General features: G+C 36.0%; 1 long non-coding RNA gene across 1 annotated transcript; it reads left to right on the top strand.

Annotated features, from left to right (window-relative positions):
* Positions 1 to 1,106: 1,106 nt before the first annotated feature.
* On the top strand, positions 1,107 to 22,108 carry LOC138683680 (uncharacterized). Its single transcript, XR_011323092.1, has 3 exons — positions 1,107 to 1,298; positions 18,576 to 18,698; positions 21,097 to 22,108. It is a non-coding gene; the product is annotated as an uncharacterized lncRNA (long non-coding RNA).
* The last annotated feature ends 825 nt before the right edge of the window (positions 22,109 to 22,933 follow it).

Genomic DNA, 22,933 nt, shown 5'->3' with positions numbered 1-22,933 from the left:
AATTGTTCTACACCATGGTAGACTGTAAGCTTTTAAAAGGCACTGTAATCACTAAATGAACAAACCAGTTTGCCTTGGGTAATTGTGCCTTTCAGTTTCTTTCACTTTAAAGTTTATTTCCTCAGACATTACATGGCATGCTTGTTTGCCATGTCAGAGTGTTAATCTCAGTGCAAAACACTGTGATTTTCTGCAAGGATAAATGAGCCCAGAAACATTCTGAGTTCAGATCAAGTTGAATGCCATGATGGTAATCCAATCTAATTTTACATTTAAATCAGTGCTTAACTGAGTGTTTAATCTGGCTCTCATGGGACAGCAATTTCATTTGAAATGCAAAACTTTGCTCATACACCACTAGGATAGTTGTTTTATAAAGTCATAGAATAGGTAGACATTGAGTACGTATTTATGAAGTCACAAATCAGAGCTATGCAAACAGTTTGGTGAAGTGTAAAATGGCCCACATTGCTATACTTTGAGGTGTCTCCTCCTCATGAAAAGGAGAATACATTCACTTTTACATTTTTTTAAATGCAGTGTGATTGTAAGAAGCTTCTGTGCTAAAATGTCTGTGAACCCTTAAAATAGAAACATAAAGAGACACTGCAGAAAATAACATTTATGGGACCTTAGTCCTTCCCTAACAGGTGGTTTACTCTTTCTGAAGACTATGTACTACTTCCCTGCCTCTCAGCATTTTTATAGGCATGTATATTCTGAGGACTTTCTTCTCCTCCTCTCCTCTCCTCTCCTCTCCTCTCCTCTCCTCTCCTCTCCTCTCCTCTCCTCTCCTCTCCTCCCAAACCTTTGAAAATAAGTCCAAGTACTACTTGTGCATTCTTTTTTTTTCTCCTTTGTTGCATGACATTAGTCTTGAAATGAAGATGCTGTTATTTAGCATCCATTCATTAAGTATTCTACAAAAAGTAAAAATGATAGTAACCTGAATATCTTAGACTAAAAAGTTACATCTTTCCTGCGTTAGAGAGGCCAGCTTTGCAAGCATGTTATATCTTATTATGCCTGCATCCATGATCCCAGGGTGTTAGTAGCTTGGCAACGTTCTGCCTTATATTGTAAGAACAGGGTGAGATTAAGCTGTTCATAAATCCTATCTGAGGAACAAACACGTCTTCAGGGTTCATCTGGACAGGCTCCTGTGAGTTGTTTACCTGGACCCAATGTGCTAAAGGGAAAAATGTGATGTATTCTGGTAAACTGCACTAATCAGACAGAGAAAAGCAAAGAAAGCTGGTGTCAACTGATAGCAAGAGTGGCATATACCTCAGAGAAAGGTAAGAGGGAACTTGGAAATGAGACCTACTGTACGTGTACTAGACATGGATGTTAGTGTAACTTGCATATGAAACTTTTCATCAGTCTTGATGGGGATTAAATTTTTTTCTGAGTACTGAGAGAACAGCTAAGAAAGAGAACAAATTGAGACTCAATGTGTCATAAATGTGGTAATGTAGTGTTGAAAACATTTTCCATGAAATGAATAAATAGAGCCAGTTGTAGAATGCTAATTGATAAAGATGATGGAGGGGGTGAATAAGTCACTGAGAAAGCTAAAACAGCATAAAATGGAAGCTGGAAAAGATACTACGAGCATGTATGCGAGTGTTTATTTTTACTTTTGAATTCACTAAGTGTCATGCTAACTGAATTTCTCTTTATGGGCGTAAGATACACAATTTTTGCAAATACTGAATTTTGTTTAAAAAAGTACCTACCCAGCTTTAATAAGAAAGGCCTTGCTTCAGTATCTAATTCTAAAGATAGTAAAGATGTAAATATTTTTTAATTTATTTACAATATTGCAACATTGTGAATAAATGCTTGAATCTGAGCAGATCTGCCTGTTGAAGCCAAGCCCCACTGATGCAGGAGACTTTTAGAAACTTGTTATCTACATACTGGCACCTTTCTATTTTAATATTTGTCAAGATTTAAGGGTGTCTGGTGATTGAAGATAATGGTTGTTCTCTGTTCTAATAATTATTCATTGTACATTTTCAGCATTTCCCAAAATTTATTTTATCAGTGTATTGGGACATTAATACTTATTTCATTGTTTCTTTGCTGTAATAAGTCTGGAAGTAGAGCAAGCCTTAAATTGCTCATATACCTAGTGTTTGTTTTAATTCTGTGACCCTTTCTGCATCTTGGTTCTAATTTGGCAAAAGAGAAAAGGAAGTACCTTACACAGTGAGAGAATCCATTCTTGATGCATATCTTGTTTAATCAAAAACTGGAGGTACTGGCATTCTCATGTTGGTCCTTGGAAAATTTCCAGCTGAATTTAACAAAGTTTGAGTAAAATTTGTACTGCTAGGTGTTGTGATGCTCCCCTATCCATATTACAAACTGTGGGAATGCTTTGCAGTAGTTTTAAATGTGGCATATATTAGTTGGAATTGGAGGCAAGCAACTGCAGGCATTTTATATACTTACTCCATTTAATGTACTCTGATATTTTCTTTTTATCTAGTCTGTCTGCTTCCCTTTCCCCCCAGCGCTTAAAAAGTTCCTCAGTATTCAACCTTCAGGGACTTCTAAGGTCCACGTGAGACAACAAAATCACTGTAACAGACCCACCAAAGTATCCTGTGGTTTCTGACCATTTACCTCCTTACCTTGTGTGCCTGATAATCAACACAGGACTGTCCAAATTCCCTGTCTCTATGGCTGTCTTTCTCTCCCAGGACAGCTGCATTGAGACATAACAACTCATCTTCATTAGAACTCTGACTCATAATGCAATTAATTGTGTCAGAGAGTGAAACACAGTCCTTGAGCAGACCTGCCTCTAAAACATGTCCCAACATGTGCTGAATGCTACAGTACATGAAACACTAGAGAAGATGCATATTTCCACAGGCAGATGAGGGATGAGAGCAGACACAGAGGGATCTGGTGTTTTATACACTTGGCTTCCATCGTTGTTTTGGGGGATTGTTGTTTTGTTTATTAACAAAATAAAATTTTGTTATTCAAGAAAGTAAGGAGACTAAATTATAAGTTGTTATTGTTGGTTTTATTCAATTTATTGAATTTATTTATTCAATTATTATTGAATAATTAATAATAATAACCGTATACTTTTTTCTGTCAGTATTGTCAGTCTTGTACTTTCTGGGCAATCAGAACTGAAGAAATGTATTTTTAATTCAGTGCTGGTAAAATTATTTTTGTGACATCCGTGACTGGATTTCAGGTTTCCAACACGAAAAGCCAAGTCAGAAATAGAACCTTTCCTTATAATACAGTTTGGCTTATTATGTGTGTTTGTGGCTGAAGTTAAATGCTTCAAGGATGTTTCTTAAATTTAACTATAGCCCACTCCTGACCTTTTACACAGAGGTGATTTCTCCTATTATTGGACAGATCTTCTGCATAACACATAAATAATCAGTTAAAAAAAAAAAAAAGAGATTCAAGAGACATTTTTCTGAGATAATGTTGAAAGGGTGGTGTACCCTAAAAGAAATCAGTGGAATCAGAGGTGGTACTATATTCTAAACAAACTGCAGTGAAGGAAATTTGCGGGTTTTCAACTTGCTATAGCTCTGTAGTGGTGGAAGTAGGTGTTTCAGACGTACATCACATCTGCATAAACCAGAACTGAAGTTTTTGTGTCACTATTTTTGCTTCTTTTTATTAATGTCAAATGCTTGTTTCACAGATAGAAATATACACTTTCTTGTATTCTGAATGGAAAACTGTGTTGTGTTTGGGTTAAATTTCATCAAGTGTTTTTCTTCCTTGCTCCTATAGCCTTTATAATTATTTACTTTTTTGTCCTCATTTGATGAAGTGAACTTGAATGTGCATAACAAATACATGATTAGCATATGGTTAACTGGAAGTGTGTTGTAGGTGGACAGATATGCTCTCTAAATGAATTATGGCAAGGATCTTCAAAGTAGAATGTGGGAATTAGAGGCTCAAAATTCTATTGATATTCAACTGGAGTTGGACACTTAATTCCCATGGAAATCCCATCTAAGTGCAATTGAATTTTAAATGGTAGACAGTGGGAGAAGAAATATAAAACGCCCTTAAAATTTTGCTCATCCTGCTGCCCAGAATGATGTAAATATTACTGCCAGCTGTGTCCTCTTTTTTCTAATCTGTCTGTTTTGTTATTACAAAGTGTTCACTATTCACTACAATAATGTGAGCAGTAGGAACACCTGGGAATCTGAATCTTATAAACCTTTCTCCAGATTGAGGGAAGCATGAGGGAAAGCAGCCAGCATAAATACAAACTGTTGTGGCAGACAAGGACTCATTACCACTGTGCACTTTAAGTGACCGAAGAAAGATTCAGGCTTTGCTTGGAAAAGCCATTAGAGATGTTGAGTTTTCACAAAAGGAAGGAGAGCTGGCTGCTTGAACTTGTTTTCATTGCAGAGAAAAAAATGAAGTCATTGGTACACTGTTAAGAAAATCAGCTGAGATGGCTTCAGGACAAAAATCAAAGATGAATTAGCTTGTTATTGAAATAAAAAAAATGGATATGAGCTGGACTTTGGCCAAATTGAATAAAATGAGAATGTTAGCCAAACCTAGGGTATCTCTATTTAACTCTTACCGCTAATAAAATATGCCTTCTTCTAGTTTGTGCCATAAGTCTACCAGTGCTAATGGCAAAGATAGTTGAGAGAACTTATTTGATTTTACAATGTTCTAAAGTTTTACTTCTAACTGATGAAGATTTTAAGTTATATGCTTCTGGGATAACTTGTAAACCAAGGATTTTTCATTTTTTGAAAATAGGTTAGGGTTTGAGCCAAAGATCAGTTGTGTTCTCCACTGTGGACTTGCTATCTAAAGGAGGTCTGATCTAAAGATTAATGAACTTTGGGCTTTGAAGTCTAGACTTGGTGAGCCATGACTGGATGGCCACACTGTGTGGCAATGCCACTTCTAGAATTTGAATTACTCTGTTTAAAGCAAGGACCTTTCATCATGGCCTGGTGAACACACGAGTAATTGTTTCTCCCTGCAAATCAAGGAAGCTGAGCAGCAGAACTTGCTTAACTGCACACCTGAAGAAATAAAAGTCCTATGTCTGATTTGTTTTCAATAAAACTGTAAGCCTTCTATTCATGAGGGAAGGGAACACTTTCTTCTTTCTAGTGACGATTTTGGAGCATTGCCAGTCCTTGCTGTTTTGTCACAAAATGGTGATAGTTCAATGTTTACCTCAGGCTCTGGTTTCTGAGAACAGGTATTAAATAGAAAGTACATCTTTCACTGAGGGCATAAGGAAACAAGGAGAAAAGTTTCTTTACTCCTAGTTACAGAGAAAAATTTGAAATTTGACCTTGGTCTATGCTAAAGACTCAAAACAAAGATGGTAAATAAAAAGATGTGTCATTGTCTTCTTTTCTCCTCACGCCTCCTTTAAAGTTCATGATATTTAAGTCAGCTTTAAGATTTCTAGCCTACTAATTTATGATTTTTGACAATCTGGGAAGTTACCAAGACTAATTATGTAAGTAGGTGGCTTTTACATGAACTTGGTTTGTTCTTACAGACATAATTGTCCGGCTAGTTTTGCCTGAACCACTCAACCCTTTATGTAGTGTCAAGGAGTTGAAAAGAATTGGGGTGAATTACAGACATTATATATATTCTTTTAGCCTCTGCTCCTGTCTATCTAAACAAACAGACTGTTAAATCTGTTGAGCTTTGCAGAGAGAATGCAAAGGCATATCTCCTTCCTATCCTAAATCCATGCTATGGCGAGGTGACAGTAATGAAGGCTGCCTTGAAGACATGTGGTGCAACTGGATAGCACATTGTATTTTCTAAGTGTTTTAGGTCAAATTTTCAAAGACTCTGAAATGAACTTATCTCATTTGCAAAAGTGGCTTTTCAGTGCATGAAGAGCTTACATTTATTGCCTTTCAGTGAGTCTCAAGAAGATTTTTTTTCCACATGAAAACAAAACCAACCATAATTATCTTTACAGAAGAATAGTAGGAGAGAAATCAGAAAATATTTGTAAATTTACTCACATACATAAATAGCAAAATAATTTTAATATAAAGTTTTGTTTTTTAAATACTAATTTAAGGATCAGATATTTTCCTGTCATTAGCTAGATCTGTAAACTTACATGTGGATATTACTTGTGAGTTAAAAAGTGTATGACAATATAATTGGACCATATTCTTGGGGAATTCTTACTTCTTGTTTCCCCTTATCTTATGTGTAGGGGAAGGGATTGGTTCAAACAAATGCAGCAACTGAATAGAAGCCCAGAGCTTAATTTTATTTTTTTTTTCACCTAGAAACCAGAGTTTATGTTCTGTTAATCACTCACTTCAGATATCCTAAAATGTTCTGCCACCTGGCTTTGTAGTAAAATTTACTACTTCTAATTAAGGGCAAGGCTTGAGTCTGAGGCTGGTTTGGACTTCAGGTTGCTGAACTGGCACAGCAAACATGAATGTTAAAGAGGTGATGGTTTCTAGCCAAAGAGGGCTCAAATCTCTTTGTTGCTTCCTATTGCTGATGCCTTTAAAGCCTGCCATTGACACTGAGCCAACAGCTTGCTCTTGTTCCTTGTCAAAAGAAGGACTCTGGAACAGGGTCAGATAGATGCATGTTGGTTTCTAAATGGAGAGACCTTTTTGGCAGTGAGCATAGTGATAAAAATAGCTGGAGCTGTGGAGAGAACAAAGACAAAGGGAAGAACAAAAGGTAAAAAGGATACCAGAGTTTAAACTGCATATAATCAGACCTTGGATTTATCCTTGTTTCTGAATTTCTACCAAACACCTTTTTTCTATTGCCATATTTCTGCAATGTTATGGTTTCTTAGTCAGGGCAGGCCATTAGACAGAGAGAGTTCTGATGAAAAATAGTTGTAGGCACAAGTACAAAGAATAAAGAAAACAATGATTATTTAATTTTAAGTCTGAATTAAATACATTTCCAAATAATTTTCAATAAAATTAGATATAAGCCCAAGGATAAAAGTATTCTAATCAACATGATCAAGGTCAGGACATTTGCATGGAGGTTAAGCATTCTGTCTCAGATGCACTTTTAAATGCGGTTTAAGGAATAGTCAAACATACATACCCCATGTGGCAAAACTAGCTTGAGATTCCTGTTCCTAATTACTGAACCCAGCTCCGTGTCAGTTTGCCATTCCCCAGGTTAAAATGATGCAAAGGTATGTGAGTTCTGGCTGTAAATCAGACCACTGCCATCCAAGAACACAGCAATAATCTGTCGAGCACCTTCTGTAGAGCTTTAACTTACAAGAGCAAATACTTGGGTGTCTGACTACTGTTGTGCTTTCCTCCTTCTACGCAACCATAATGGCATCTCTTGTAAGGTTGTAGGTGATTACTCTTCCAGAGGACTGAGATATGGCACACAAATTTTCCTGCTTTTGAACATCTAGAACACCTTTCATGAATGTTCACGTTTTGAGCCATCAACTAGGACTGGAGCAACAGAAAACTTCCTGTATTGTAGTCTAGTTCACACAAGCACGATGTGATAAGTTAACGTTATTTTTAAAAATACCTGTCAACCGGCAAGTTTAATGACACAGCGAGAAAGTCGAGAAGTCAAGTGGTTATAGGTTCTGATGGTTTATGGGTTCTGTTGGTTTGTTACTAGTACTTTGATTCAGTTTCACATATTTCTACTGCAAAGAAAAATAGCCATTTTCATGTTTCTAAACCAAATCAGTTGTAGAGAGGGTTGGGTTTTTTTAGACTATCCTGAATCAAATGCTATCGCAGTGTTATAATCTATACCATAGTTTGAAAAACAAAAGTACTATGAAAATTAGGCTTGAGAAGTATAGAAACCCATGCATTGGCGTGATGCATTGTATGTCACAAGATCTGGGAGGTAGCCCCTTAGTTCTCCTTTTTCAGCCCCTTTTAAGTAAGGTATTTTTTTTTTTAGAGAAGGATCATCTTTTTTTCATTTTTCGTTTTACTATTATTGTTTTCACTTACAAACAAAAACTGGGCTGAATTTTGATTGGCTTTCTCATGCTTAGCTAATCTGTTTTCATGCATAGAAATTATGCTTTTGCAGTTGCAGTGTGTTAATAGATGGTCTGGTAAGACATCTTAAATCTCACTAATCATGTTTTTAGTACTGGACTGGAGCTTTAGGCATTGGTATTAGTTTTCAGGAAGGCCAACATATATAGTAAAAAGCTTGTCAATTTGCAAATGGTCCTCTTCATATATGTTGCTTCCTAATTTTACATTGGAATAGAACTGTTAGTCACTTAGGGCAGCAAAATATTAGAAAAATTAGTTAGCATATTTTTAGAGGGTAAGATCCTACAGTAAAGGGGAAGTGCAGGAGACGTACAACTTGAGGACTACCCATTCCAGGTTAAAAGCGCTTTCTTCTGTCTAATCTTGTGGATTAACTGGACAAATATTTCTTCTGGTGTACAGAACTGAGTGCTATTTTTTGCAGCCTTCCAGATGAAACTGAAAAATTGAGATCCTCTTTGCTTCACAAGGGCATAAAAATTTGTCCTGGTTCTGCTTTGGAGTAAGGTGAATTTATTGTGCAAACATTAGAATTGGATAATTTTACTTTCGCTGCAATTCTTGTCTGTCACTTTCTGTGTTTTTTCCCCCTTTCCTCCAACCAAGTCCAACTCCCTCCTCTCTCACCTTACCTCGTTCTTCCACCTCAGGTTTAGACTATCTGTCCCCAAACTCAACTCCTGGACTCACTTTGTTTTTACCAACTTGCACATTAAGTGAATTCTATAGACTAACAAAATAAGCTGCCATTCCCTATCACAGTTGCACTCCTGAGCATTTGTCAGGATTTTGGTTGTTATCCTTTCAAGTCCTAAATGCTTTCAGCTGTACCAGAGACATCCTGCTCTTCTCTGTTTGCTGCTTTCCTCTTCCCTGTCACCACAGCAGCCACCATTCTTCAGCTGCTGCTTGATGTCAGAAAGATGAAATCTGCTTATTTTTTCCTCTCTCCCCAAGTTTCTCTACCATCTTATTTTTCTTTTTCTCTTCCTCATAAATTGACTTTCTACAGACCATCTGGAAGAACTGATTCACTCTGTGCCCTTCTCTTGCCGTAACGAGATTTCTGCCAGAGAAGTCATTTGATGTTAGTCTCGTCTTCTGTTCTATCTGTAGCCTCTTCTAGACAGGGAACAGCACATGTGAGAAGGCCCTTGTCAGCCCAGGGCTGATGTGTTGCACACTTGGAGTTATAAATACATATATATGTGTGTGTATATAAAAAAATATACACATACACACACATATATTTGTGTATGTATAAATATGGTTCTTGAAGTTAGTCAGGAAAAGCAGGCTGTGTGCAGACAGAATTCCCAAGGTTTGGCTGTCTCCTGGAGTTGTGCGGTATTCAGGTGTCTCCACACTTGGATTTCCACTGGCTGCCAGAGGATTTCTGCACCGTACAGTTCAGCTCTTTGTAGAAACTTTTCACTAGGTCTCAGTGAGGAAGCTTGGTACCAGAAAAAAGATGTCTGCACTAGCAGGGCAGTCTTATCAGACTCATGAGTGTAACAGGGTACATTAGCAAGGGTGCAGCTTCCTATAACACCATAACCTCTAGACCTTGAATTGGTGGTTGGATCATTAAAATGAAATGGATTATGCAGATGCCTATGAACCTGCAGAGAAAGAGAGGCAAAGAGGCAGTCTTTTGGAGTTTGTCACCTTTGCATTTCATTCCAGGCAATTAGAACTATCAGAACATTTGGGTTTCAGATGAAATAATATGCTTCTAGAGTGTCTCAAATCAAATGTAGTTATTTCCTCTTGTCAGAACCGAGAAAACGTGTAGAAGATAACTGATTACAAAAATAAGACTTCTAAGAATGTAATTTTATTTTGCTGGCTGCTTTGTTTCTGGTTAGACCTTAAAATGAGAGACATTGAGAAGTATAGGTTGATTATTTTAAAGGAATTCTGCTTGCTGAAACCCTGTAAGCTGACTGAGTGTCTTGCAGAAGAACATATGAGAGACTGATCCTCATGCACAACAGCTTGCTATACATTTCATACTAAATGTGTATCTTGTTCTAATGATTACAGTATATAAGGGGATAATACCTTAAAGTCACTTCTGGCTCAAATATTTGTATTGTATATTCATTATATGCGAAGTTGCTTAGGCATATATTTTTAGCAGTAAACATCTGTGATGAAGTTAACAACTGTTGGCTTGTGAGAGGTTTTTGCGTAGCAAAAATCAACCTTCACTGCATTTTTGGAGGGGATAGAATTGGTTTCATTCCAAATCAGAACTCAATTTGTTATTGAGATAGTACCAACTTTCCTGGTACATCTTTATATATTTACTATTCGTGGCTGAGTTTGTGCCTGTGTATCCTGACATGTCTGAACTGCCAACCTATTATGTCAGATTCTTCTGACTTTTCAGTCTATATAACAATAATAACTCTTGTTAACTAGTTATAAACATGGTTGCATGATTCAAAGTTTTAATAGCATGTTAGTGGATGCTGGAAAATGATATTGCGTGAAGTTAAACTCACATTAGGATAAACACAAGGATGGAATTATATAAGTTCTGAAAGCAACTTTTCCCAAGGGAAGTATTTCTTGTTTGTTTGGGTTTTTTTGTTTGTTTGGTTGTTTTTTGTTGGTTCCCTACCCCCCTTCCAACTCTTGCAAGCCTTTTCAAATTCTTTTAATAAAAAATGATATTTAATTCTACTACCTGCAGACTACTTATGGATAGACATCTTCATTTTCCTTTTTGCCCTCACAGGCACCTGTAAAAAGTAGATCACTGTTCTTTTGACTGTAATTTAGTTATAGATTGTAAGTATATTTTGTGTAAATGAAAACTAATCTTCTAGTCAAAAAAACCAGTTAAAACTAGACTCCATGTCAGTCTTAAACAAGCTTTAAAAAAGCCTATCAACTCTCTTAAAAGGAAAGCACACAAAAAACCCCTCTCAATAAACTCTCCATTGAGTAAAAACCATGAGTTCAATGATGTACATAGTCCAAAGGACCTCTATAGCTGACATGATGAGCATCTAAGCTATATTTTGAAATACATGAAGTTACATAATTAATGGATACAATTTTTAGCACATTCTTTGTTTAATCTACTTGGTTTTTTCTTCTCTACAATCTGGAACTTTATGTGCTTTTGTTTTCATAAACTCCCTCAGGCTTATATACTTCGTAACTTAGGTTTGAGTTTTTCTGATTTTTACCTAAAAAAATTCCTTTCTAAATACTTTTTTTCCCCAAACTCTCACAAGATAAAACAAAATTGTTCTTTATCATATTACATTTATATAATGATTTCTTCTGGAATGAAATGAAAAATCTGTTGAAGAGAACTGACATCCCTTTGTCATAGTCTTGCCTTTTCTGAAGAGCAAAATAAAATTTATTATTTTATTGCAGATTAAAAAAGCCTAAATGATACAAATTTCTGTATCTTAAAGGCATCCAAGAGTCTACAGTCATTACAAGAACACTTGGGCTAAGAAATGTAAGGTTATACTGTACATACATTACTATAGTGGCTGTACATTACACTACTGCACATTGTTTTCTGATGAGTTGTTTGCTTTGTCTTTCTGTTCCCCAAGGCTTGCTGTAGGCGTCTATTTGTAGAAAGGAACTGCATGGCTATGTGATGCAGTGTTTTATCACACAGCATTTCAAAGATGACATACATCATCCATTTTGGACAATAAGCATCCTATTCAAATGAAGCAGGAAAATGCAGGCAAGCCAGATGGGTAATTTTCTGGAGTATTCAGGGAAATGGTAGCTATTATGGTTCACTGACTATCCAAGGTGGTTTGGCACATATATCATTTTAAGCTATTCAGAACACAGTAACCAAAACCCAGCGAAGTGGCCTGATCCCGTCAGTTCCTTTTCATTTACTGCAGTCAGATTTTAGGCATAAACCTTAGCTGTATCTCTCCTGTGAATAAGATTGCCTTGCTGAAAAAAATTGGAGGAATGAAGTAAACACTGATAAGAGGTAAATGTTTTAAGCTCTGGTAACTAAAAGATAGTGATTTATGTTTTTATCGATGAATATCTGGCATTTTTCTAGAGCAATGGAAAAGCGAAAAAAGTTTCTTAATTACATTCAGTACAATCTTCTGTTTGTATGGACACAAATAAATAAATAAATACAACTTTTCTAACCTTTGTATCTGTTTTCAAACAATAATATTTGAAATTCTAGTTAGAAATTGAAGATCATGTATACAGTAAATGCACATGCAAATAGTCACTGTGGCTGTATCTTGATCTTATCATCAACCTAATATACAGTTCTTTCTTTTGCAAATTCCCTTAAATCATTAATCTTAACATTTTCAGTGACATAGACATGCATTTTGTGGAAATTCAAAAGAAATTATGAATAGTAGTTCAGGTGTACTCACTTTAAGTATTATACAGCTTCTGCCTCTTTTGATCAAATGCAAATAAATGTCAGATATTTTGTGTACATGTATGCTGCTGTGCCCAGCCATCAATGCTGACCTTTATCAACAAACTAAGAAAAAATCGAAAAGGTCATGATAGGTATAACATTTTTTCAGCTGAAATGTTATTATATTGTTTATGTACAGACAATCCCTACAATCAAGCATATGGTTTCTTTAACAAAAGCTGTCTCAATATGGTGAGTAATTAACAGGTTCTGTACTATAGTGAAAAGTGAATCCTGTTTAATGAAGTTTACTTTTGCTTGACTGAAATGATGTTTAGCATACCAGCTACCCCCCCGCAAAAAAAAAAAAAAAAAAAAAAAAAAAAAATCCTACCTCTTTACTATAAGGAACGGCCTTTCAGTATTGTACCAGCTACAGGCGGAAAATAAAAGATGCTACAATTATATTTTCTTACCGGGGGTGACCTCTAGTGTGAAACAATGGCATTTAGCATTCTTTTGGGTTTGAAATGACAGCTTTTTGCCAATTACACTGGATTTCTCAAGTTCTGTCAGTGTGTAGAGGAGCAAGGTAATTTGTCATTAAAAAAATAACCCCCAGCCCCTACCCTGGTATAATTCTGTCTTCTCAGTCCAGTGTTTCCTTGAAATGTTTGTTTGCTTATATTTTCTTTAAGAAGTCCAATAGCTTTTCTTGCCTAAATACTGTAATTCAGATTCTGTCTTGTTACTTATGGCACCAGAGAAGCTATTAGTTATACTTGTCATTAGCTCTTTACACATTCATTCCTTCTCTACCCTTTAACTGTATGAATACAACTATGCAAGATAAAACCCATGAAAAAGCTTTTTTTTATAATTCATAGAGAGAATGTGTTAATGAAAATTAAATTTATCAGATGAAAATCTGAAAAATCAGAGTATGTGAAAAAGCAAGCTGTACTGCAGCCTTAATGTCAATCTGTTTGTCGTCGATGTGTAACATCTTTAATGCTGTGGTTGTACTAGCTGCTAGAACAGTTAACTATGCAGTTATATTGTAGGTTTTTCCATTCCAGTTTATCTATAGATGTGTTCCATCTCTTAGAGCTGGGCAGTCTCTGCATATTCATGTTTATAAAAAGCATACACGTATAGGGTTTTGTTTGTTTTTTAAGTCAAAGGCTACATCAGTTCACAGCAAAGCTGACTTTGTAAGTAGTTGCATTATCCCTTGGACTGTGTTTAAGAGAGGCATGGAGTTTATGTGCATTGCAGTATGACATGCTTTACTCTTACTTATCCCATTAGATGTAAAATAATTGCTGAATATTAATTTTCTTCTTTGCTGAGAGATACATGGAATTATTGTAATTCCAAATGGTGCTAGCAATATCAGTAGGAGACACAAATTACTGAGATTATCCTCTGTTCGTTAACAAGGTGGATGTTAGTATGAAGACCATCAAATAATAGCCACATAAAAAATAATTTACTGTGCACTTTTATTCTCTAATTATAAATTTAACCAATGTGGACTTGTCAGGAAAGGAATATAATTGAATGTAAAAATAGAAATATTAGTTTGGAGAAAATGTATGTCAAATTTAAATGAAATATTTTAAAATTTTGAAATTAATTTGGAAAATTATTCTTTTTCCTTGAGATACTAACATTTGGTTATTTTGCAGCCATGATATTTTTGGGCTTTGTTTGGACAGATCTTGTAAGCTAAACGGATCTTAGGCTAAGTACAAGCTAGGCAGTCACTTGGATACTACCGTGTGCAGGAAGTGTGTGGACATGTAATGCACTAATCTTTAGAACTGAGATACATGACAAAACAAATTCTACTTTGCAAGAGGTGGACTGGTATTTGGTCAACTTAGTGTGATGGCCGGTAGAGACCAACACTTTAAGTTACTTTGGAACTTTGCAGTGAGGTCAGACTGTTGCAAGTTGTGTGCTCATTGCCTTAAAAGGAAAAAAAAAAGCATTGCTCAGATTGTTGACATTTCCTTTTGAAGGGTGTTTTGAGATCTACTGGTATGCCAAAACAATGCAAATGTTACAATGCACTCTTAGAATAGCTCAGTATCTCAAAGGTTTTCAAAACAGAAGCAGGTAGTTTGAATTATTACATAGTTTCCCTGGAAGTCGATTTTGGTGTATCTATCGTAATTACTCCCTCCAGCCATTCCTTCCATGCTGAGTCATGGAACTTTTTTCAGGTGTCAAATATTTCCATATCTTGTGTTCATTCACTGATGCATGTCATCTTCTGGTATTATTATTGCTTCTACTGCTATTACATACCTTGAAAAAAAATTTCAGCATGTCCTATTTTCTGCCATTTCTTCTTAGACAGATAAACAGACAGCCTCTCTTATGGAAATAGCCTGTGTCCAATTGCTGTAAGTTAAAAACCTCTGGTACTTCCAGTTCAGCAGTTAGATTACTATCTACAGCTAAGCAAAGGGACAGAGGTCACCTTCATCTACAGTGAAACAATCTTAGAAGATTGGGGAAATAAGATCTAAGTTTATCTAAATCATATTATAGATATTGAAGTTGACCTAACTTAGAAGTGCTGTTCTTTCCTGAGATACAGGTGAGTGGAAAATACTTGGAATCTGCAATCCAAATATTTGTTCAGTTGCTAGCAGTACATGTTTGAACTTGATTAATGCCCTGCAATCAGAAACCTGAACTCTCAGAGTTTTCCTCAGCTATATTCTATATGTAGTCAGGTAGACAAATAGTACAACATGCACTATGCTTAAACTCAGTTGTTACCACTGCTAGGAACTGAATCTGTCACACCAGTTAATTTGCAACTTTTCTGCCTAGCTATTTTAATAATACTGACTCACCAAAAGATTTAGAAGTTTCTGAAACACTGTTCCCCCTGCCATGGGTTTGTATTGATTCCAAAGCTGATCTTCATAGACTTCTGCAGAGGACTATACTGAAAGGGTGAATACAGTTTTCTCAGTCCACTTTTAACTTAGTTTCCAAGGAGGATTTTTCCTTTGTATGGAGTATTTATTGGTGCATAGCTAGTATATGTCAAGGTCAGGGCTTTAAACGTTAGCGATAGAGAGTGTTCTAACAATGTTTTCATAGCATTGATCAGGAGGATGCCAACATGTTAAACCTTACAGTATTTTGAAAAGTGCTTTTCACTCAAAAATTGAGGTAGGAAAAGTGTTGTTTTGAGAGGTATTTTTGAAAAATTGAACAAAATAATATCAGAACTGGAAATTATTTTCAAGAAGTATGCTTTGTAAATGAAAGCTTGTAGAGTAAATGATATTTTATATGCTTTTCCTTTGCACTCTTGTATTGATACTTGGTTTTGTTTTAGATTTTCTCTCTTTCTTATTTTCCTTCTGTTTGTGTCTTAAGACAAGTCCTGGTGAGTGTAGTTTCTGATTTCAAGTTCTTCTTAGGGGAAATCCATTACTTCTTATTTAAGCTCTGAGAAATCTTTTCCATTTTAAATGTTTGATTGCTGGATTTGGTTGATGTATACTGTCTAATTTAGGATCTACCTGGCTTTGCTACATCATTTGAAAACTGTAATACCTTAAAAAAAGTAGGGGTTTTTTTTATGGTAGAGCAGACAAGATTTGGTTCATCCCAATGGTGTGACTTCATGGACTTAAGGTGAAAAATTAATTTGACTAACTCCTTATTAGTCTGCCTGTTCTATAGAACTTTCAGTTTCTGTCCTGTAACCATCTGCATTTTATCCAGCCTGTTTTGGCTCAGGAAGAACCATCCCCTGTGCTGCAAGGTACAGTGGATCCATTGCAGTGCTGTCAGCTAACACTGAAAACAAAAAGGCAGATATTTTTATATTTTGATTTCTTTACCACTTTATGAGAAAACACACATACAAGTAATTTTGCTGAAGTCTTCCCATGTGTAGAAGATGCTCATCAGTCCTGTAATTTCCTTCATAATGTTATGAAAGCCTGTTACTTCATTGGTATCTTGAAAGGGTTTAGTCACAGTGCTTTTTCAATGTCTGCAGCCATTAAAGCCAAAGGTATGCAAGTGTTCTAATATATTTAAACATTTTCCAGTCATTTAAAGAGTGTGGCTTTGCAGATATTTTTTTCACAAAACTTTATCTCCAAATGTGCTATAGAGAGACTATATCTGGCTTGTAACCTTGTTTAGTCAGATACCAGTTAGGTAAAATCCTGTGTAATTCCTGGACAGAAATATTTTCTACTTACTAAACCAGTTTTCTTTACCTCATGGCTTTTTATGGTGCACTTGTAATTTGTCTGAATACCATCTAATCTGCATAGTGTAAAAATTCTCATGCTGTCAACACAGAAATACTTTATTCCTGTATGCAGGCTTTTTCTTTCTTCTCTATCTTTCTTTTTGATCCTTACCCTCTTCAAAATGAGGCAGGGCCAGAAGAATTATCAAATTTGTGTGCAGATTCAGAGAAAACTTCCACATCACTTCTCATACAAAGAGATGTGGGATACCTCAGTTGAGAAATCAGAAACATAACGGGATTGATTTTGGCACAGGCAGCATTGTTTCATATACATTTCAGGGTTTTTGAAGATGACATCCAGATTGACTCCCTATCTCCTCAATTTTTGAAGTTGTTTGAGCAGTTTAGCAAATGTTACTTCGTGTTAATGGTGGATGACTAAATAATTGGAACATTGTCACAAGGCAGTTTATACAGCTTCTAAAAAGAGTTAACCTCTATGTCCCTACAATACTCCATTCTGCTCCTAATCACATGATTTATTAAATAGGATGGATTTTTCTATGAAAGGTATTTTAAAATATCCTGTAGTTAAAATAATTGTATGGATTTTATAAATAAATGTTAAGAAGACTCTTAATTTCACCTACCATATATTTACTACATTAGTAAGAGGCCCACTTTAAGCTTTCATTCTTGCAGTCTTACAGCAAAAGCAATTTAATTCATTAGTTTGAGTTTCATGAAACCTACGTGCTGGATAAAGTAAGCACTTAGGCTTGTCAGGTCCCCTGTTGCATTTAAGACCCTCTCTAGAGATGTTTTATTAATTAGAGAACACACAAAAGTTTACAAAATAATGTGGGGATGGCCTTTATAGTTCCTCTGCTAGCTCTCCGGCATCCGCTGAAGTTGTTTGAAACCAAGATTGCCACTGTGCTGGTTATGTGGCATATTAGCATAATATGTGCTTATAGTAAACTTCTAATTTCAGACATGGCATTTTCCATGACATTCTGAAGTTTAACCTCTCTCATTTAAACTCTTCTTAACAGCCAGGCTCCTTGCTCTTACCTGATTGTCTGTTGTTATTTGGAAAAGGCTTGATGGTCTCCTTTCAGTATCTACTAGATTCATTTGCAACTGTTGCTCAGAATGAAAATTTTATGCCTATTATTTCAAGGAAGCGCAAGTTGGTGAAACATGCATGACTTCTAAAAAATTGTACAGTTGTGTACTGGCACTGCAAGTGGACTTAGCTTGAACAACAGATAGGATGTTAAAAGAATTACTATACTAGTAAATACAATGCATTCTAGTACAGTCGTTATCATTGTTCAACAGTCTGAATTATGCTTTTCATTTTGACAGCCCCACCTTCTACAACACATCACCTAGCATTTTGATCTCTTTCATCTTGCTTTTCCTTTTGCAATTTTATATTGCTGCTTCCCCAGTCTCTATGCAAGTGCTTACACAATTACCTCTACATCTTAAGATATAATTACAAAGTTTTATGTTTCATGGCTCATTTTGGCCATAATAAGTAAGTCAGCTTGCATAACCTTGGTCTGACTCCTTTGTGCTTATTTAACTGGTCTTAATCTGCAAAGTTTTATTGCTTGTTATGGCATCTTGTACCACACAGTTTTCCCATAACCACTGCATCCTGTGTAGTCTTGATAATGCTTATTCAAAGTTCAATGTACAAAGTTCAATGTACAAAGTTCAATGTACAATTTTTTGTATGCTACCTACGAATTAGTAGATCTGATTGTATGTAGAGCTCCTGTATAACCTTGTCTAGTTTTTATTTTTGATTAAGTCTATGCAACTTTGCTGACTAGGCAACTAATTTTATATTACTGTTTTTCTATTTAAGATAAAATTACTAGATGAAGACTGATGGCATTAATTACAGTATTGGGTGTGTGCAAGTCTATGTGTGTGTATGGAAGCATGAGGATAAACTATAACAGAAACATCATTGCCCATGAGGAGAAAGGTAAGAGTGCTGCAGAAGAAGCTTTGAGTTAGCATGATAAGGCAGTTTGCACAAAGAGAACAGCCTTAGTTTTCATGAGGTATTTAGACAAAAACAAAGTATGTTGAAGCTGAGGCATTTCAGTCTGTCGATACTGATCTTCACTGGAGTGAGCCATTAACTATTTGCTTAGTAAAATCTAATTCTGAACTTCTTGAAGTGTTTTGCCTTTTAAAAAGTGAACAGATACTTGTTCTGTACATAACTCTGAGCCTGTTTTTACTTGATTCAGCTGAAAGTACTGCTGCAACTCAGGACCAAGTTTTTACTTCTGACTGGTCCTTGCCTTGTCCCAGTGTGTCAATATAATGAAATATCTTCCTGAAATTGCACATAGGAGCATAGTCCTACTGAGTTCATATAAATTCAGGCTAGAGTTCATGGCAGCAGTCTTTTAAATCAACAGTCAACTTTTTAGCTACTGTGCTAAAATTTGCATGTAAAGAACAGAGTGAGTATGAAGAAAGCAGGTGTGAAGTCAAGGAATGGGTATATGAACTGAGGAATAAATTGAGAGAATTTTTTTAGCATGTTGTTTTATGGCTCCTGGATATATGCCTCTTTCTTCAGAAGCACAGAAGGTGTGCTGGAGCTGTTGTTCTCTCATGCTCACACATTCACATCCTCCCATGCACATGCTTTCCTATAACCAGTTCTATTAGGATAGATTTCGGTGAGGTGGTAAGTCCTTCAAATTGAACCACAATGCTGCCAGTAGTTAGAATTTCAGTACATTTAATATTCTTATTCTTATGTATGTGTACATGGGGAATATAATGCATGTTGAACATAAATAATTAGCAAAAAAGGAAAGTGGATTTTTATAGAATTCTGCTTATTTTTCTGCCAATAAAAGCCTTCTGATTTTGAAGATCAAGATGTGTTATGATGCATTGTCATGGTTTAACCCCAGCCTGCAACTAAACACCATGCAGCTGCTCACTTGCTCCCCTCACCCAGTGGGGTGGGAGAGAGAATAAGAAGAGTAAAAGTGAAAAAACTCATGGGTTGAGATAAAGACAGTTTAATAGGTAAAGAAAAAGCCACACAGGCAAGCAAAGCAAAACAAGGAATTCATTCACCACTTCCCATCGGCAGGCAGGTGTTCAGCCATCTCCAGGAAAGCAGGGCTCCATTACATGTGATGGTTACTTGGGAAGACAAATGCCATAACCATGAACATACTCTCTTCTTCCTCTTTCTCCCCAGCTTTATATGCTGAGCATGACGTCATATTGTCTGGAATACCCCTTTGGTCAGTTGGGGTCAGCTGTCCCAGCTGTGTCGCTTCCCAACTTCTCCTGGCCCCCCAGCCTACTCACTGTTGGGGTGGGGTGAGAACCAGAAAAGGTCTTGACTCTGTGTAAGCACTGCACAGCAATAGCTAAAACATCCTAGTATTATCAACACTCTCTTCAGCATAAATCCAAACCATAGCCCCACACTAGCTACTATGAAGAAAACTAATTCTATTTCAGCAAAAAACAGTGCATGCATTAATATGATTTTCTGTATAGCACAGGATGTATGCTGTCAAAGTCAATGCAGTCTCCACAGAAGTAACATTATTTTAATTCTACATGTCCTTGTCAGTTTCATATCATCATAATAGTGAAAGCAAATGACTTTCAGCTATGTGGACAAGAGCACAAAATTTGCTTATTCCTTTAGCATGTTTTGGAATTTGGATCTTTTGTTCTGTACACAGGAACAAATTGCTTAGGCTGAATTATGCCTGAAGCCTATCTCATGTCTAAATATTCTTTTCTATGTAAAATATTATGAACAGGTGGTATTTTTTTCTTTGTTTAAGAATTAACATTTTTCATTCTTCCTGAGGCAAAAAAACAAGAGGAGCATATAAACATACATATTCAAACATGAACAATTTCATGCTCTTTTTATTTATTTATTTTTTTTTTTTAAACTTTGCCATGTAACCAGGTTGCACATGTCAATTCTAATCTTTGCATCCTGGCTTTAGATCTCACTTTGGTAACAACAACCACAGCCAGTGAATGGAAGTTTACTTTAGAATACTGTTTTTACTCATTTACAAGCTGTTTATGTGACAGTTACAACCTAAGAGGGATCTAATTATTAACATTTTTTTTAAACACTCATGTTTTTTTCACTGTGATAATCAACATATTTAGAAGCTGTTAGTGATCTTTGGGTAATAAATTGCTGATCCTACAATTATGTGCCATTGTAAAGAGCTGTTAACACATTTATAAGCTATTAATTATTAATTCATTTCTCTAATGTGCCAGCATTGCTTGCTGTATTTCTCCCTTGCTGTATAAATTAAATGCCATGCCACATTTGTCTTTGAAAGCCTTCTTCTTCACTTCCACAGTGCAGCAACTTCCAGTAACTATTCCTGGCAATCCACAGAGGCTACAAGCATGAATACTACATGCAATTTTCAAGTTGTAACTTCAGACTCATATTTCGGTCATTGCTGGTGAAGATACACTTAAGGAAAGAAGTTTCCAGAGAAGTTGTGATGCAGTGGTCTGTTACTGAAGGACTTGGAAGAAGGGCTGCTTGGGAGCTGTCTGTCTTACTAGATACAGCACAAAACGACATCTCCTTTGCTACTTGGATTGAAAGGCCATGATTTCAGTTCAAGGTCTTATATAATGTAACTCTGCCCTCCTGTTTACTTTCGTACTTTCACCTGCTTTTCTATCCTCTCTTTATTCAACACAAGAACAAGACTTGCAAGATTTTCTCAATGTGCTTCTCTCCCTCTGCTCTCACAACTTCTTCCATATGGCCCCATTTGTCTTCATCCTACTTCCTGAAGCAGTCTGACAACCTTTCGCACTTTTCTTTTTGAATGACTCGTGAAGACACAACTTGAGAAAAGAGGACGATAAATGTTGGCCTACTCATCCAGTGAATAGATGCGTGTCTATCTACATAAGACATTTATGAATCATGGGGCTAACAAGATGTGTGCTTAACTTTTACCCTTTCTTTTCAATGCTTTCATCAATTCACTCTTTTCCCTCCCACTCCCTTATGTATGTACTGTCTAATTAGACTAACATTTTTGAATCAGGGTCATCTTTTTATATGTTTATGAATTGCTCTACACATCACATTTATACCTTTGTGAAGTGCTTTACACTTTCTGATATTTGGTTATAATGCATATTTTAAAGGTAAATATGTTTACTTGAGATCCTTTTGTATTATTAAAGATTTCTTTTGGTTTTGGTGATGTGGATAAGGTGATAAAAGTGAATGATTAGAATAATTTCACTTTCTCACTTCAGAAGAAGAAAGTTTTTATACATCTAGCTATGGGGGTTTTTTTTGATACGTACATTCCAATGAAAAAAATATATATTACATGAAAAGTCAGTATTTTCCACTCCTCTTAATTCATACTGAGGTGTGGATGTGCATTTGGATGTATTACTTAACTTGTGAGACTGGAAAAAGTCATACTAATAGTTCTGAAACTTGTTAGATGGCTTGATCTGTTGCTGACTGAAATGTGTGGAAAGTCTCCCACTGATTTCTGTGGGTGTTCAGTCAAGTTCTGTGTGTTCCTCTGTCTTCATGCTTCAGCTTTTAGCAGTTTGGCAAAATTTCAGAGCTGCAAACCTTTTCTCAAGTCTAATGTGGTTTTTATGGACTTGAATTTTAAGTATCCCTGCTTGGCTGGCATGGGGACTTTAATCTTATCATGTTTACAAGAAAGTAGCTGAATGGACAGATGTTCCTGTCTCTCTTCTCCAGTTCCATTATGTTCAGCATAATTTTGGATGCTTCTATGCTTCCTGTGTGCCTGAATCTTCAATTACAGCTCATGAGGTTGTCTTTAAGGTCTGAGAGCACACCAGTGAAAGCTTTACATGGATGTCAGATCAGCAGTTAGGGCTGAAAATCTGACTTTGAGCTGATGTTGGACTAGCCAGAGTTATAGTTTGAGCTAGTGAAAGAAAATTCTTTAATTGGTTTTCTCATTTTCAAAAGTAATTAATTCAATGCTCAGTAGGAATTTATATACAGGGCCTGCCACTGAACTAAGTGGCAAAGTACCTGCATAGAGACTGAAGCCCAGGGTCTGCTACTCTGTGTTCAGCAGAAGGAAAACATCAATGATAATAAATTTCTGTAAGAGGAGAAGAGTGTTTTAAATCCAGGATAAAAGCAGGAAGAGCAGCAGACAAATAATG

This window comes from Haliaeetus albicilla, chromosome Z (genome assembly GCF_947461875.1).
Source record: "Haliaeetus albicilla chromosome Z, bHalAlb1.1, whole genome shotgun sequence".
Classification (NCBI taxonomy): Eukaryota; Metazoa; Chordata; class Aves; order Accipitriformes; family Accipitridae; genus Haliaeetus; species Haliaeetus albicilla.
The sequence above is the reverse complement of the archived record's forward strand: the minus strand, read 5'-3'. Positions and strand labels throughout refer to the sequence as shown.